The sequence below is a fragment of the Tenebrio molitor genome, chromosome 1, assembly GCF_963966145.1.
Source record: "Tenebrio molitor chromosome 1, icTenMoli1.1, whole genome shotgun sequence".
In the NCBI taxonomy this organism is placed as follows: Eukaryota; Metazoa; Arthropoda; class Insecta; order Coleoptera; family Tenebrionidae; genus Tenebrio; species Tenebrio molitor.
This window is the reverse complement of record NC_091046.1, coordinates 39266229-39282088: the sequence shown is the minus strand read 5'-3', so window position 1 is coordinate 39282088 and position 15860 is coordinate 39266229. Positions and strand designations below refer to the sequence as shown.

The following is a 15860-nucleotide window of genomic DNA, read 5'->3' as shown; positions in this document are numbered from 1 at the left end:
GTTATCTATTAAAACCCCTTAAATCAAATGTACCCTCGGAATAAATGAAACTGTGGGATTACCACCGCCGCGAAGATGTATGAAAACATTAAATGAAAGAAAAATGATAAGAGTAATTTCTCAAATAAATGGAAGCACTACAGCGTTATCACCAGCTTCATTACATGAAAAAATGAACAGATAAGCCCCTCAATATCCGTTTCCTGCAAAGCTTTTCCTGCTCTTTTTGCGACCAAATTTGGCAGAGCGAGTAATGAAAGCGTTCCAACGATTATTTTTCAAAAATAATTAGGTTTATCATAACATAGTGCCTTATATCATACGTTCAAATGAAATCCTGGGCTGAGTAGGTGTTGAAAAATGTAAACTGTTTAGAACAGTGTAAAGTTTGAATTTCCCGCCGTTTGACACGAATGACATTTATTTATCGGCCCTTCGAGAATAGGAATCGTTAGTTATTAAATTTTTAATGTAAAGCATTGCAAAGAATGAAAAAAAGAAAGATTTTCTTCTTGTTTCTAAATTTTAGGTTAGCTGTCAGCATGTTGTAATTAATTTACTACACTTTAAAAAAGTCCAACAATTGATGGTTTCCAACGCCATTTTACGCTACAAAGAATTCGAACCCAAAAGCTTTTTAATGATAACTGCTTGCAAATGACATTGCATGGAATGAGTTAAATTTTCTGTTAGTCTCGAGTGCGTAGAATTACAATTTTCAAGAATACGTCTTTTTACATTGTGTTTTGAAGTAATCGTAAATTGTCTGAGCCTTCTTTCTGCTTCGTCCTACAAATTCTCGTACAAGGTTTTGGAGAAATGGCAAGGATTTTTATAAGTCAACCATTCATTTACAATCTTAGCAATTTCTTTTAGATCTTAGTCATGTTGGAAGTAGTCAGCTGATATCTTGTTAATAGTTTTTTTTTTAATTGTTTTTTCAGAAATACCGCGTTTTATCCATTATTTCTTCAATGAAAACAAGTAGGTAGCGCTAATATTTTTCCAATATGATGCTCTATTTTTTCTTCTCCATACTCTTTAATGCTCATCACAATGTTGTATTGACTTCGATCCAAGGAAAGAATTTTATGCAAAAAAACATCATCTTTACCAATGCAATCGTTTGCAAATTTTAATCTTAATATCTTATTTTTCTTCCTAATGTACGGTTTCTTCCTAGAGCCTCGACCACGAAAAGCATTCCTTCTTAAGAAACTGTGACATAATTCCGGATGTACTTCAAGACCATTCTACATATCTCTCCTGCTACTCTGCTCACTTTCTTCGTTAGCTCTCCTATACGTGTACACCCTCACTACTATTCGTTTTAAAAATATACCCTAAACACTTGTACTTGTCTCATTTCCCTTCCCACATCCATTCCTCTGCCTTTTTTCGTTCTGCTCCACTTCTAAAAACCATCACCTTTGTTTCATCAACGGTCACGTCCAACTTCCATTTTATATAGATACCTCTCTAGACGTCCAAACTCTTCTTTCATTTTTCTTTCATCCGCGTGTGCCAGAGATGATAATCTTCCATTAGACATTCGGTGATCCAGAACCTCTCCGACACTTCTTCATTCACCCCTACCGTACACTCTGCTTCTTCATACACTGTCTCTCTCATTCATCCTCTTCTTTCGCAAACACTCTTCCTGTCTATGGTGTCAAAACTGACCTTCAGTTATATAAAAAGTGCAAATCTTCCTCCTTATTTGTCTAGTAATATTTCAATTAGCTCTTGCGGGATATACGAGAGTCGATTGGCAAGATTCCGGAATGACAATGAAAAGAACATAAATCTTATTTAAATTATATTTTATTTTTCGACATAAACAACTCGAAGGTCAACCCATTTGGTCTAACGTTTCTCCAGGTTTTCGATTCCCCCCCGGAAGCGACTTTCTTCGAGATCCTCAAAATAAGTGTTAACCGCAACGATCACCTCCTCATTCGACCGAAATCTCTTTCCAGCTAAAAATATTTTCACTTTTTGGAAGAGATGAGAGTCCGAGGTAGCCAAATGAGTCGAATTCGGAGGATACGCAAGAAGTTCGAACCTCAATTCCGTTATTTTTGTTGGACAGCTGCACTTGAATGAAGAGGTGCATTGTTGTAGTAGAATAACACTTTTTTCTTGGCCATTCCTGGGGTTTTTTTCTGAATTGCTGTTTTCAGCTTCTCCAAAAGTGTTGTGTAGTATTGGCCATTAATAGTTTGCTCCTTCTGAAGATAATCAATTAGCAAAATTCCTTTGGAGTCTCAAAAAACCGATAATAATCATAATCATAATCACAAATCGTCTCTTGAAATCAGTTGGATTCCTTTAAAACACTTCTAATCATCATTTATGTGGATTCAACCCAAAAACTCACGGTGAAAAATTATGGTGATGAATTCCTTGTCTATGGCACTTCTTCCTTTCTTGAAACCTGCTTGTCGGTCTGGTAGCAGGTCCTTACCTGTTGTACGAAGCAACTCCCTTGTAATCTTCAGGTTTGTCATTTTTATAGATATATGAGACATCATCATGTTGAAGAAATCTGTTGCAGTTTTGGTTTTATAGTAATTCTTTTTCTCCACGGCTTTAAAGAATGAATACATTCTTGTTGGATATTCAATGAAAGAATTATATCAATTTCACTCGGATGATTCCACCACTCGCCTACAGCTCGTGTTGCAATTTTCATCCTCTTGAATAAAAGCCATCATTATATGCTCATTGAAGGATTAATAATTACTATCCCTCCGCCACCCGGCGGCACGGCAATTTTGCCGGAGTACATACACTATTACGGATATTACTATCAATTAATAGTGCAGTGCTTATCAACATAATTACCGGCGTCTCCCCTCCGCATTTTGACTTTGTTGTGTAGTATGTTCTGTATCAATGTTAAGGAATTTCCTCACGATATGACATGAGTATAATAATATACCTTTTTGAATTTAATAATTATGAATATCGTTAGTATTTGTCAGCATTCGAATAATTTTGTGGTGTGGAATGTATTATTTTCTTTAACACATAAATAATACACAGTTACATTTGATCCAACTACTGTCTAATCCTAGATTTTTAGCGTGACTATATTAGATAATTAAACATTGAAAGTCTCATTCTTGTACCATTTAATCGCGCCATTCTTCATCGAGCTATGAAAAAAATTTAATGAAAACAAGAAAAATCGTTTAACCTAATTTCTTTTCGCCTCGTTTGCATTTTAATTTCTTTTGTCGTAGGTAATACTGTTTTTATTCCACAAATAAAAAATAATTTGCCGCTGCCACGAACGGAAATTCGGGCATTATGTGACAATTAATTTAATGGAGGTGTTACTTTGAATAAAATCGTTTCCAGTCTTGTGATTCACTCAGCTCCACGTTAGACTTCATACGAGTTTTTATCATAGTACACCGGAACAATTTTCCGGTTTTTAGGAACACATCAGCGGATTTAGAATCTCCATAAAGCCGTTTGCGAAACGACCAGCGCCAATTTTACGAGTTCTTACTTGTAAACGTCCCAGTAAAATTTTACAAATGTCTTCCATTCGTATTTTGCCTGGTATTTTTGGGTGGTAATTGGAAAAACTTGACGTTCCACACCCGGTTTATTTTTCTTAAAGCAAACCCAGATTTCGTGAATAAATAACTCGTTCGTCACAGGACAAAATTGATCTTGACATTGGACATGAACTTCGTATCGCAAAACTACACAAGTTTCGGAATAGATTCGTGATAAGTTCGCAGTGTCGGTCACGCAAAGAAAAATACTCCTATCATTAGTTTTGTTACACTACCTGAAGCCATCAACGCCAATCCCTAAATAAACTGATCTGCAACTGGCGATAATTGCATGGCCGCATGTGATCGGATAAATGCATCAACACATTAGCCCATTTGCTTTTTAACAAATCGATGCAAACAAAATCTGTTTGAACGTTTTGTTTCCGAAGGCTCGGATTTAGTTATATTGCAGTTGGCGAATCTCTGTTGATTATCTCTTGATCTGGTCGCGTTCGTTCGGAAATCGCTACGGGATCCGGGATCGTTGCCTGGCCTTTCCGGGATAAGTCCAGGATATTTGGAGTGTGCTATAGTCGGTGCGGTTTATCCGCTGGAGAATCAAGGGTACACTTTACATGCGAACACCTGATAATTTTCCCTTGTGACATTTTAAAGCGTTCCCGAGTAACGGCAAAATAAAAAATACATTTCCGGGAGAAATTTGCATCTCTTGCCATTTAAATTGCTAATTTAATTATCTCGTATCGCTCCACTTGATCATATTTATTGTTAACCTATCATAATACATAATAATTTCATTTTTACATGTGCATCAAATTGAAAACTATCGTTTTTTTCAAGGGCGTAGCAATGATTTTTTGCTGGGGTGGGCCAGATTTTAAACCACAGACAGATGATAGATAGATACTGCAGATGTATCTTGTTTTTAATGTGTTTTACTTTTATTCTAGGGTGGGCCAGAAGGATTCTGGGGTGGGCCGGGCCCACCTGCCCCCCCCCCCTTTGCTACGCCCTTGGTTTTTTTCTTTTCGTTGCACGAAACTACGTAAAGCTGAATTTAAATACGATTGATCGCCTACTTTTTGTTTTCAGCTGTCTGCTGAAAAACTGTAACTAGTTGTAAATGAAAGAACGACGTTCCTTTGTCTTTAGATGTAGAATTATTCATTCTATTCAAGGTAAAGACATTTTCTTTTGAGCAAGCTGAAATGAAAGTTTATATAATTTTAACTGAGTTAGTACGAGCTCGTCATGTCCAATACCAGATGTGAACTTAGTATGAGAAAAAAATGCGAGAACGATACAAAAAGATTCAAGAATAGTATATTACGATACAAATGTATAAGGAAGCCTTTAAAGCACCTGCGACGAAGTACGACGCGATAGCTCAGTGCTTTTAACTTCGCCATTTTTTATTATAGCTGCACTACAGTCTGAAAATTAATCTGTCATTAATTGGTGATATAGAAATGGTTAGCAATTGATGTTTCGTTGCTATGTATATTTATTATAAATTTGTTGACTGTTCAAAATTTGTAGGTGAATTTGTTGTTAACTAGTGCTTTAAAGGCATGATTTTGCACGCTTTTTAGTTTTAAAAACAGAGATTATGATTCAGGTATAATAAAAAAAAAGTTCTTTCTAGAACATACGTATTAAACGTATTTTCTAGCAACAGACTCATATTTTATACTGTCGCGAGCAAAAAAAACTGGTCGCCAAAATCATGCTTTGACGCAATGAAAAATGCTGTTCCTATACAAAAGTATTTACAGTCGTCAGAAAAGAAAACTATATAAATAAATGACACTAATACCACCAGAGACATTAAACGTATTATGTTGTTGATTATACTAACAATTACACACAGTTAAAACGTCGGAAAAGTTATCATTCAGGTATTCCTCCACCGAGTAAAATGATTTCGCAAGTACTTTTCAATTTTCATCTTAAACAGGTCTGGAGACATCTTTCTGAATACATGAGGTAACACATTATAAAATTTTATTGAATAAAAGTTAAGACCGTGTCTCGATCTGTTCAATCTGAAAACGTCGAAACTGTAGTCGCTTTTCCTTGTGGAATAGTCATGAAAGGATTTTAACTTTTTATATTGATCAGGATTGTTTTTGATATATTGCAGACATCTTAATATGTATAAACAAGGGAGGGTAAGAATTTTTAATTTATTAAAATATAGGCGACAATCTGTGCGATATCCTGTATTTGCCATTATTCTTATTGCTCTACGTTGGAGCTTAAACAAACGTATTGAAGCGGGAGAATGGCCCCACAAGGTGATGCAGTATTGTAACTGAGACTGTATTAAAGCAAAATATGCACTTCTTAGCGTCTTTTGTGAAACACAATTTGACAGATTCCTCAGAAGAAAAATATTTTTACAAATTTTGCTTGCCAGGTAATCAATATGTTTTTTCAAGGTAAAACTTACGTTAACTGTTTTTTCATTATTCAAATGCAATTTATTTGACAATAACCAGTCTCGTACCTTGGAAAGAATGCTATTTATTTCTGAATTTAGTCTGACAGCTGATGCCTCTGACAGACCGAGAGTAGTATCATCTGGAGCGCGTTCATAAATACTCTGGGTAGGTATAAAGGTTACCCTTGGGTCACCCAAACGCCGTTCACAAATTAAAATTGGGGGAATAATCACACTACTCCAGATCGTTCACAAATGTTTAGAGTGACACAAGGAGTGTGCCCATATTACCGATGTCTAGCGGTACGGGAGAAATTACCCATACGTCAGATTTGACGTCTGTCAAATATCTGGCGGCAGTAAAGCGGCGGCTGCGTGAAAAAAATATGTTCTAAGGTGTTTTTATACATTTTTTAATTATGTTTTCAACAATGGGGACAAAATTTTCGAAACTGGAATGGCTGACTGCAATGCATTTGAAATTATCTGTTGGTTAACCCCGGTGCAATCCGTTCAACATATCCAATTCTTAAAGGTATTCCTTGTGCAACCACACTTATATTCTCTTCTTCCCCTTCTTGTATTGAATCCGGTGATAACAAATTTACAAGGAAAAAACGTTTTTTTGCAGAACAAATTGCCCCAGAAACAATTAATTTTCTTTTTCTTTCGTCAAATTGCATTTTTAATCTGTTGATCTTCATTTAAGCAGGTGACAATTAAATGTGAGTTGACAATGTTGACATTTACAAAAACAAAAAACACGCGTTTACCCGATTCCGTTCATAATGCCGGAGTGACACTGCAGTCACGTGATATTCCCCACACTCTACCTTCGCCCATATTTTATGAACGCGCTCCTGCATTGTAAAACGGTAAATATCATAACCCATCATCATGTTGTATGACATTAGTTGTCATTTTTTTCTCAATTTTTTGACACTTTGTTAACATGGGCATAATCAGGCAGGGAAATTTTTTAATTTGCCACAATCTAACCAAATTTTGAAATGACATTGACGACCAGAATTTTTTGTTCGCGACAGTACATATATTGTTCATTTATCTTCGTTTGTAATCAATAGATAATTCATTTAGAACAGACACAGAACGCTAATGCATCTGAGGTTCTTGGAAATAGTTGCAGCTATTATGTACAAAGTTGTGGCTTACACTGCATCTATCTTCGTTTATCTGACAGCATTGGGATCTGTGTTTTCTGCAATCAGACAACGAAATGGCAATTTTATTAATTAGAAGAGAAACCAAATCTATCTTTTAATTACTACACTACACCAACGCTGTAATTACTTTTGGTAATGGTATTAGAGGAACGTATCAAATGATATACTTATTCGTAGTTTCCAAATATTTTAGAATATTCTCGGCAAAGATTTTTGATACGTGATACAGAATATTTAATGTATTTCAGTATGAAAATTCATAACAATAAATTGATAATCATTTGTATAATTTATTATAAATTATAAAAGAGATTTGCTTTTACCGAAAAAATATTACGAATGTGACGATCATTGTGAAGATAATAAAAAAGGACTGACTATAATGTACATATTAACAAATATTTAGTTCAAGGGGGAGAAGATACTGACAACTGAAATTATAACAGAAATAGTAATGAATATCTTTTATAAGCGAGTAATAAAGAGTTTCTGAAAAGTCAAAATACATCAGAGAAACTTAAAAAACTAGAATAAACTTTTAAAATACTACTTTACTCTTAAAGATCTTACTACACCACACCAACGCTGTAATTACTTTTGGTAATGGTATCAGAGGAACGTATCAAATGATATACTTACTCGTAGTTTCCAAATATTTTAAAATATTCTCGGCAAAGATTTTTGATAGACTGTTTCTCATCTACGTGATACAGAATATTTAATGTATTTCAGTATGAAAATTCATAACAATAAATTGATAATCATTTATATAATTTATGATAAATTATAAAAGAGATTTGGTCTTACCGAAAAAAATATTACGAATGTGACGATCATTGTGAAGATAATAAAAATGGACTGACTATAATGTACATATTAACAAATATTTAATTCAAGGGGGAGAAGATACTGACAACTGAAATTATAAAAGAAATAGTAATGAATATCTCTTATAAGTTATAAGCGAGTAATAAAGAGTTTCTGAAAAGTCAAAATACATCAGAGAAACTTAAAAAACTAGAATAAACTCTTAAAATACTACTTAACTGTTAAAGATCTCAGCAAAATACCTACATAGATACGGGGCCATAGAACAACAACTAACAATAATTATTAATTAAGTATATTTCTCAGTTACTTATTTTATTTGTGAAACTTTCTATCTGAACGTAGCAACAAATTTGAAAAAATTCTGTAGAATCTATGTTATGTAAATAATGTAGGATGATGAGATCTAACGTTATCGCAAGTTGAGTTTATATAGAAGACTCGGATTTCATTTTTTTTGAACAAACATTTTCCGATAATTTTAATTTTCTGCCTTTCTCCGTTTCCACGCAAAGATCTTGTTACCATTTTTTAAAATGGAAACCTCAACTTTTTTTGCAAATTTGAAAAGCTATTGAATTCTGATTTATTCTCATGTAGGATGTATAAATAATCTTTGGGTGTTGGGATATCGATTGTTAAGGTGAAAACAAGGTGGGAGTGAAATTCCAATATTACACCAAATTTCAGCAAAAAATAATCTCTTTAATAAATCTGTAAAAAAAATTACGGGTTGTCATTAGAATAATGTCATTGCTCAGAACAAATGATGAAAATTATGGGAAAAAGTTTTTTTAATAGTACATTATACCGGGTATCAACCACCAAACCTGGCCTTAGGTACATTACACATATTAAAATAATATATGAGTTGCTACGAAATATATTATTGTGTAATGTCATATTGACAGCTATAATTATCATCCGTACAAACAATGCCATCAGGAAACTTTTGTTTGTAGGTAACGTAGAAAGTAGAAATACTTGATCACAGAACAGTATTATGCTCAATTGTTGGGCAAATTTGACGAAACAATAATATGTTTCATAGCAACTCATATATTATTTTAATATGTGCAATGTGTCTATGGCCAGGTTTGGTGGTTGATACCCGGTATGTATTATTCAACGAGCGGATAATGATGGCTATTACTCGTGAGGATAATTTTGTGACACGAGCCGAAGACGAGTGGCGTAATTCATCCGAGCGAGAAAGAATATCCCGAAAATTAAAATTAATTTATAAAAAAATAAGAATGTATAATTCTTTAACTGGATACTCGTAACTATACAGGGTGATTCAGACTGCTCCAAGTTCAAATGAAATATTTTCAAAACGGCAACACTTCCGGAAATACCGGAAATCGAAGCCATCTTTGTTTTTTTAACGCAAAAACCCCATTAATTTCAAATTTGAATTCTACGGTAAATTTTGAGTTCAAAACGTCCTTTTGTCAACACTTATCTGTCATAGCTTTTGACCTGACATCTTTTTCGCAAAAAAAGTGGAGTTGCAGGGCTTCATTAAAAAAATTATAACTGCTGAACCATTGGAAATAAATAATTGATCTTTTTTTATTGAATTCCTAAAGATTTAGACGATCTTTTGCGCTATTAGTGACATTTTTTTATGTTTCGTACGTCTACTGCAATTTTTCAAAGTTGATAATCAAAAAATGTCGAAAATTTCGTTTTTTTAAATGGCAACTACCATTTCTGACACTAGATATAAATGTAAAATTTAATTTTAAGGCTATTTTTATTAACATTGTCTATGCCTATTGCCAGCCGTTTCGTCGTAATTTCTATTTTTTGAATAAAATATTCTTTTTTTTATCAATCAATTTTTTTATTTGAATATAAAAGTGTAAAAATTTTAATTGACCTCAATCAAATACAAACAACCATCTAAGGTTAACAATAAAGTTTAACGCAAATGTTGAAATTATTCCCTGCATTCCCTGCCAACCATTTGGCACTTAGCGACACTTTGTACACTGCGCTCAATAATGTCAGGGCTTTTCGTTCCATTTTAGAGCGAATTTGCTGCACTAAATCTTCTAAATTGTTTGGTCGATTAAAATAAACCTTCTGTTTTAAATAAACCCATACAAAAAAAAAAATTACATCAAAAATTAAATTAAATTGTTGAAATAAAAATTGCCATTTTCTCAAAAAAATTGTTATGTAAGGTACCAATTTTTTTCATTCGTCGTTTAGGTAGTAGAAGGGTCTATCAAAAAGAGAAGAAAAAAAGAAAAAAGTGGGGGTTGTCATTTTTAAAAATTGGTGATGACGTTATTGCGCAAAAACCAATGACGTCATTTAAACAAGTTGTACATCACAGGATAGCATTTTTCAAAATAAAATTGACCTGTCCGAGCGATTTTCCGAAAAACATCACATAACGCTACTATGAATTTTGTTCCAAACTTTATGTTCACACTGTGTATACTCTTATATTTAATATCAATTAAAAATAGCATCAATTTACACATTTTTATACACATAATCAATTGTAAAATATTTGGAATAAGTTTAAAAAACCATGACAAATATTCAATTAAGATTATATCTTACGCCTTAAAAGTTCATTAAAATTTTGGTTTTTGTGTTTGAATTAGATGCAATACTTTATTTCGTATCCCACCTCCACCCGGCGGCACGGCAATTTTGCCGGAGTACATACACTATTACGGATAATACTATCAAGTAATAGTGCAGTGCTTATCAACATAATTACCGGCGTCTCGCCTCCGCATTTTGACTTTGTTCTGTATTATGGTCTGTGTCAATGTTGAGGAATTTCCTCACGATATGACATGACATAATATACCTTTTTGAATTTCAACCACCAATTTGTTGTCTAAGTCCAAAATTTTTAAATTTTTAAAAAGAGATTGCGGTACTATTCCTGTTGCTGAAATTATAAATGGTAAAATCGAAATTTTTTCTAAACACCAAAGATTTCTCATAGCAACGGTGAGTTCTAAATATTTATTAATTTTTGAATTATATGTCTGTGTTATACTGTGTGAATTTGGAACAGCTATATCTAAAAGATATGATTGCTTTTGTTGTTTATTTAAAATAATAATGTCTGGTCTGTTATGCTGAATGTGAATGTCAGTTAAAACTGTGCGATCAAAATATAATTTGTAATTGTCATTTTCTAAACAACCTTCTGGTTTATAAATGTAATGTGGTTGTGTATCCTTTAATAAATTGAATTTAACTGCTAAATTCATGTGTATAATTTTTGCGAATATATCATGACGTTTTATTCGCTTTGAGCCAAAACGGTGCAAGAAGAAATGATGTGATTTATTTCTGTGTAATTATTTTATTAATATAAATTTAAAATTAAGTAAAATACTAATTAATAAAATTAACAGATACTGTACAACGGCTGATTGGTTAAGTGATACTACTCAAATGGATAGTAAAGCTTCTTTTAACAAATTAATAAAACAAATATAATTACTTAACATTGGTTGGCAAATATTTTAAAATTAATTATTATCATAAAAAAAATACAAATAACACAAAACAAAAGAAATATATCTACTGAGCGACATTTTCATCCATCAAACAGTCCAGTAATCAATAGTGCAATTGCATTGCTCCACCCTACAATTTAGACGTCAGATCGATTCAATTTAATATTCATTGATAAATTTTTTAGATTTAATCGATTCTGTCCCAACTAAATTGTTTATTTAAACTGGCAGCTGAACTTTAAATCATTATTTAAATTAAATCCTTCAAAAAAAACTATCTTAAGTCTTTATTTTTATATTTGTGACATCTTATAGTGTGATATTGTATTGATCTATTTTTTTGTTGTTAATTTGACTCGTCCAAAGTGTCTCCTGAAAGGAATTCGCTTAAGCATCAGAAACGTGTCTAATTTCTTTAATTAAAGGGAAAAATTCCAATCGTTTATTATTAGGAATTTAGTAGTGAAACAAGAAGCCCCTTTTTATGAAAAGCAAGATAAAATCTTTTGCCCTGTCGTCATTTAACGCCTGGAAGATATTCCTTTCACGATCAATAGGAATCTCGTAATAAAACACCGTATTAGATTCTGTCGACTATAAAAGCCGGCACCTCGTTAAAAAATCAAAATGATCCAAAAACGTTCACAGATCCTACGTGACCCATAAAATAAAGTGATTCGCCTCTATTTCCCTATTTGAACACTCAGTTTAGAATAATCCGAATAACGTAATGCTTGCGCTTCGCACTCCTGTGGGAATAATATCATATTATAATAACAGATAATCGACTCAGCAAACCGGCATTTGAAACCCTCCAGTTGCTATCGCACCAGCACAACAAAATCAGATTTGTTGTAATTGAATTGAAATTTTGATGAGATTTAATGATGCGTGGGGAGTTGTCGTGGAGGAGAAAGGATTCTGAACAACTATCGACTATAAATCAAGAGCGAAACTGAATAAAAACGTTTCACTCCAATTTTTCCGCATTTTCCCCCAGACGGAGAAGTGGATCGGCAGGATTCGACTGGAAATGCCGAAATGAAAACTCGATGGAAAGTAAAAGTGTTTATTTTCTTTGTTTAATAGACTTTTAAGCGCCCCTGTCTTTATGTTTATTTTCTCCGATAATGATTCCGTTTCAGATTTGTTTTTATTCAAAAACTCGAGGGAGATTTTGTATTCATTTTTAAGCATTTTTTATATCTGCAACTTTCATATTAAAGAATTAGTTTGAAAGGACGCAATAAAATTGTGAGTTTTCTTATGTCAAACTGTCGGAAAAACAAGTCGTGAAAGATGTTGAGGCAACATAGGGGAAAATAAAAATAAATATGAAACATCGGTTTCTTCAGCACAATTTGGATAGTGGGGAGTTATAAATTTTACTTTTGTTCAAAAGATTTATGTTCCATGTGTTGCAAGGCGATTCTCATAATTTATCAAACTTTTTGTTAAAACTTCTCACTTGTACGACACTATTGTTTTGGAGAGCTTTGTCGAGTGCACTCACTCTCGCTCTCCCTTCATAAAGCGTTCATTAGACCCGGCAGAATTTTTTTTCCTGAATTAACGTTTTTCTCTATTTATCGGAAAACATCCAATCAATCCTTGAATACATTTAATTAATAAATTCGACATTAAAGTTGCATAAAAGTTGTCGAGTCGAAATCACTGGAGAAATTGACTTCAAAGTGATCCGTTTTCTCGTGAAACTTATCAAATTTATGCGTTAAAAAGCTAAGTTCGAGTTTGAAATGCAAAAGCTCACCAACTTTAATTATGTTACCAGTAAAACAAGAGGTTTGCCTCGAGTACCGAAATCAAATCATTAACTCAAAACTTAACTATTTCAACAATTTGGCGGAAATCGGAAGCCTGCTCTAATCAACTTTTGCGATGTAAATTTAGATAAAGATGATTTATCGAAAACTGTCACTTAATACGTTTTCTAACAACGGAATTAAGTCGAAAGTATCTTTCTCATTTTTCTGAAAAAGATATCTGCGTTAATTCGTTGCAATTGTCAGAACCAATCTAAATGTTTAATTACGAACGTGTTACAAACTCATTATTTGATATTATTTAATATCTATCTAGATCTAGAAGAATTTTTTTTTATAGAACAATGTATTTCAATTGAAAAATAAATGAGGTGCTAATGGATATTTAAAGAGTACTGCCAGTGTTACATTTGATCCTGGTCCACACAAATGGAGTACAATCAGCCTTCTATCATTAGTATTTCTAAACAAAACAAACATTATTCCTCATTGTTATGCTAATATCCCCAAAGAACCGACAATTCTGAGTCGCAGACAATGACAAACACCAGTTTTGAAAGAACACTTATTGTCTGAGTCAAATAAAACGTGAAGGTGGGTTCAACTAATTAAAAAACATTCCTTCATTTCTGGCCCGGAAGATTATTCAGTGGGAAATTCATTACGTCAAATTGACTGAAATGTTGGATTTCCTTTTGAAACCGGTGAAGCATTAAGCCTTCAAAGACGGTTTAGATTTATTGATCAATTTGTAATAAATTACAAAGTTTTCGCCAACGGAGAAATTAAAAATATCAACTGTTGTCAATGTATCATCTTGGGCGATGTATCATTTAATTGTGAAGACCAAAATGTCTTCTAAAATATTCCACGTATGTTCCATGGGGTTTAAGTCCGAATTATTTAGGGAGCATTCTAGGTTGTAAATTATAAACGCCTGTAGGGGCCATCTTGATACCATACAATTGACAGAAAAATTTTATTGTCAGTTGTGTCTTAATGTAGCTACGATACTTTCATATTCAAAGAATTCTATGCCTTAAGCTTCAATAATGAAGGAATTTGAAATTCTTAATTAAAAAAATTAAACAATTTTCAATCAAATTCCAATGGTGCAGTAATTAAAGAGAAATATGTTTTTTTTTAGATCGGCATTCAAGGTTAAATGATGCGATAAACCAGAACAAAAATAGGGTTCTCATGTACTGAAAATATTTAAATAATAGTTCTTTCTGTATCAGGGCCAAAAAGTGCATCTTTTTCGTCCGTCTGAGTTTTCTGGCCGACGCGCAGTCGATAACAAAACAAGGGGAGGACAAAAAGCACTTTTGGCAGAGGTGCACATATTTTTTAGGCGACCGCACGAATTACACATTTATTTTATCTACCTTTTTCAAATAGATACATTTATAATACACCACATATTAACAATTTTTTAAAGTATTTTTTATCAGCTTGCCAACAAAACTAGAAATTTACTATTGGCAAAACAATTACTTATTTACATAAGTTATGATGACAGGACAATTATTGGTTTTGTCGGTCTCATTGTTAACTTACTAAATAGACCAGCAGATGGCGACACGGTCCGCGTTCGAAAAGTGCGTCCGAAAAAGAGTTACTTTTCGTCCACGTAAAATTACCGTTTTTATTAAGAGTACCTAAAAATGATCTTTCTGTCATCTCTGTTATTCTTTCGTGACAAAATGTGCTTACGCCCCGAGAGTAGGTCTAACTGTTACATGACTGATTTCAAGAAGAAGGCCAACAGCATCAGAAAGAGAAAATGAGTTCGTTACTTTACGATTTATCAGCTGAAACTTTGTTAAAAATGATCAATTTTTTCGCAATTTTAATGCGGCAAGGATCGCTGCGTTCGAAGTTCCTTAAAAATATTTAGCAATCTCGGCGGTAATTAAACTCAAACTTCTACCCCCTCAAAAGAGAAAGCTTTAATTCCATCAAAATCAATAGCAATGAATACTTAGTCTGCGGTTTTCACTCCTCAGGAACACGACTCCGAGTTAGCTCACTTTGACGCGATTTGCCATAAGATTACCTATGTCGATAGAAGAGCAAGACAATTCCGTTCGAGCTTTGAATTTTTTTATCAGAACAAATTTCGTCGTATCAGAGAGACAAACAGTGAGGCTTGTGCTGCCGCGTGTTCAATTTTATCTCGATTTATTTAAACGTTTGTTTAAATCCAACACGCTAATTCCGACCGGATTATATATTTAGAACAATAAATTGGTAATTGCCGGAAAGTATCCTCGATAAACGCACAATATACATATTATCAAAACGCTTTTTCTCTTTGATCGAATCGTCTCTCACTTTAAAAATAAAAAAATCTACTTTCTGCAAATTTTATTCAACTTTGTAAATACAACTAGTGTCATTTAGAATTAAGTGGCAACTCCTCTTGCAAGCTCTCTTGTAACTCGCTTAAAAGAAAATTCTCATACTTTATTATCCTTAATCTCGCGTCTCACTTTCATTCCGAGACCTATTTAAGTAGACACATTTTACACTTGAATGTGAATTGTTTCGTTTTATCACCTCGACTTCTAAGACACTAAGTG

At 33.2% G+C, this 15860-nt stretch overlaps 1 protein-coding gene across 4 annotated transcripts in view; it reads left to right on the top strand.

The window, feature by feature from the left end:
* Positions 1 to 15860, top strand: part of SPR (Sex peptide receptor) — a 202008-nt gene that overhangs the window by 94615 nt on the left and 91533 nt on the right. The gene's annotated exons all lie outside the window — the stretch shown is intronic.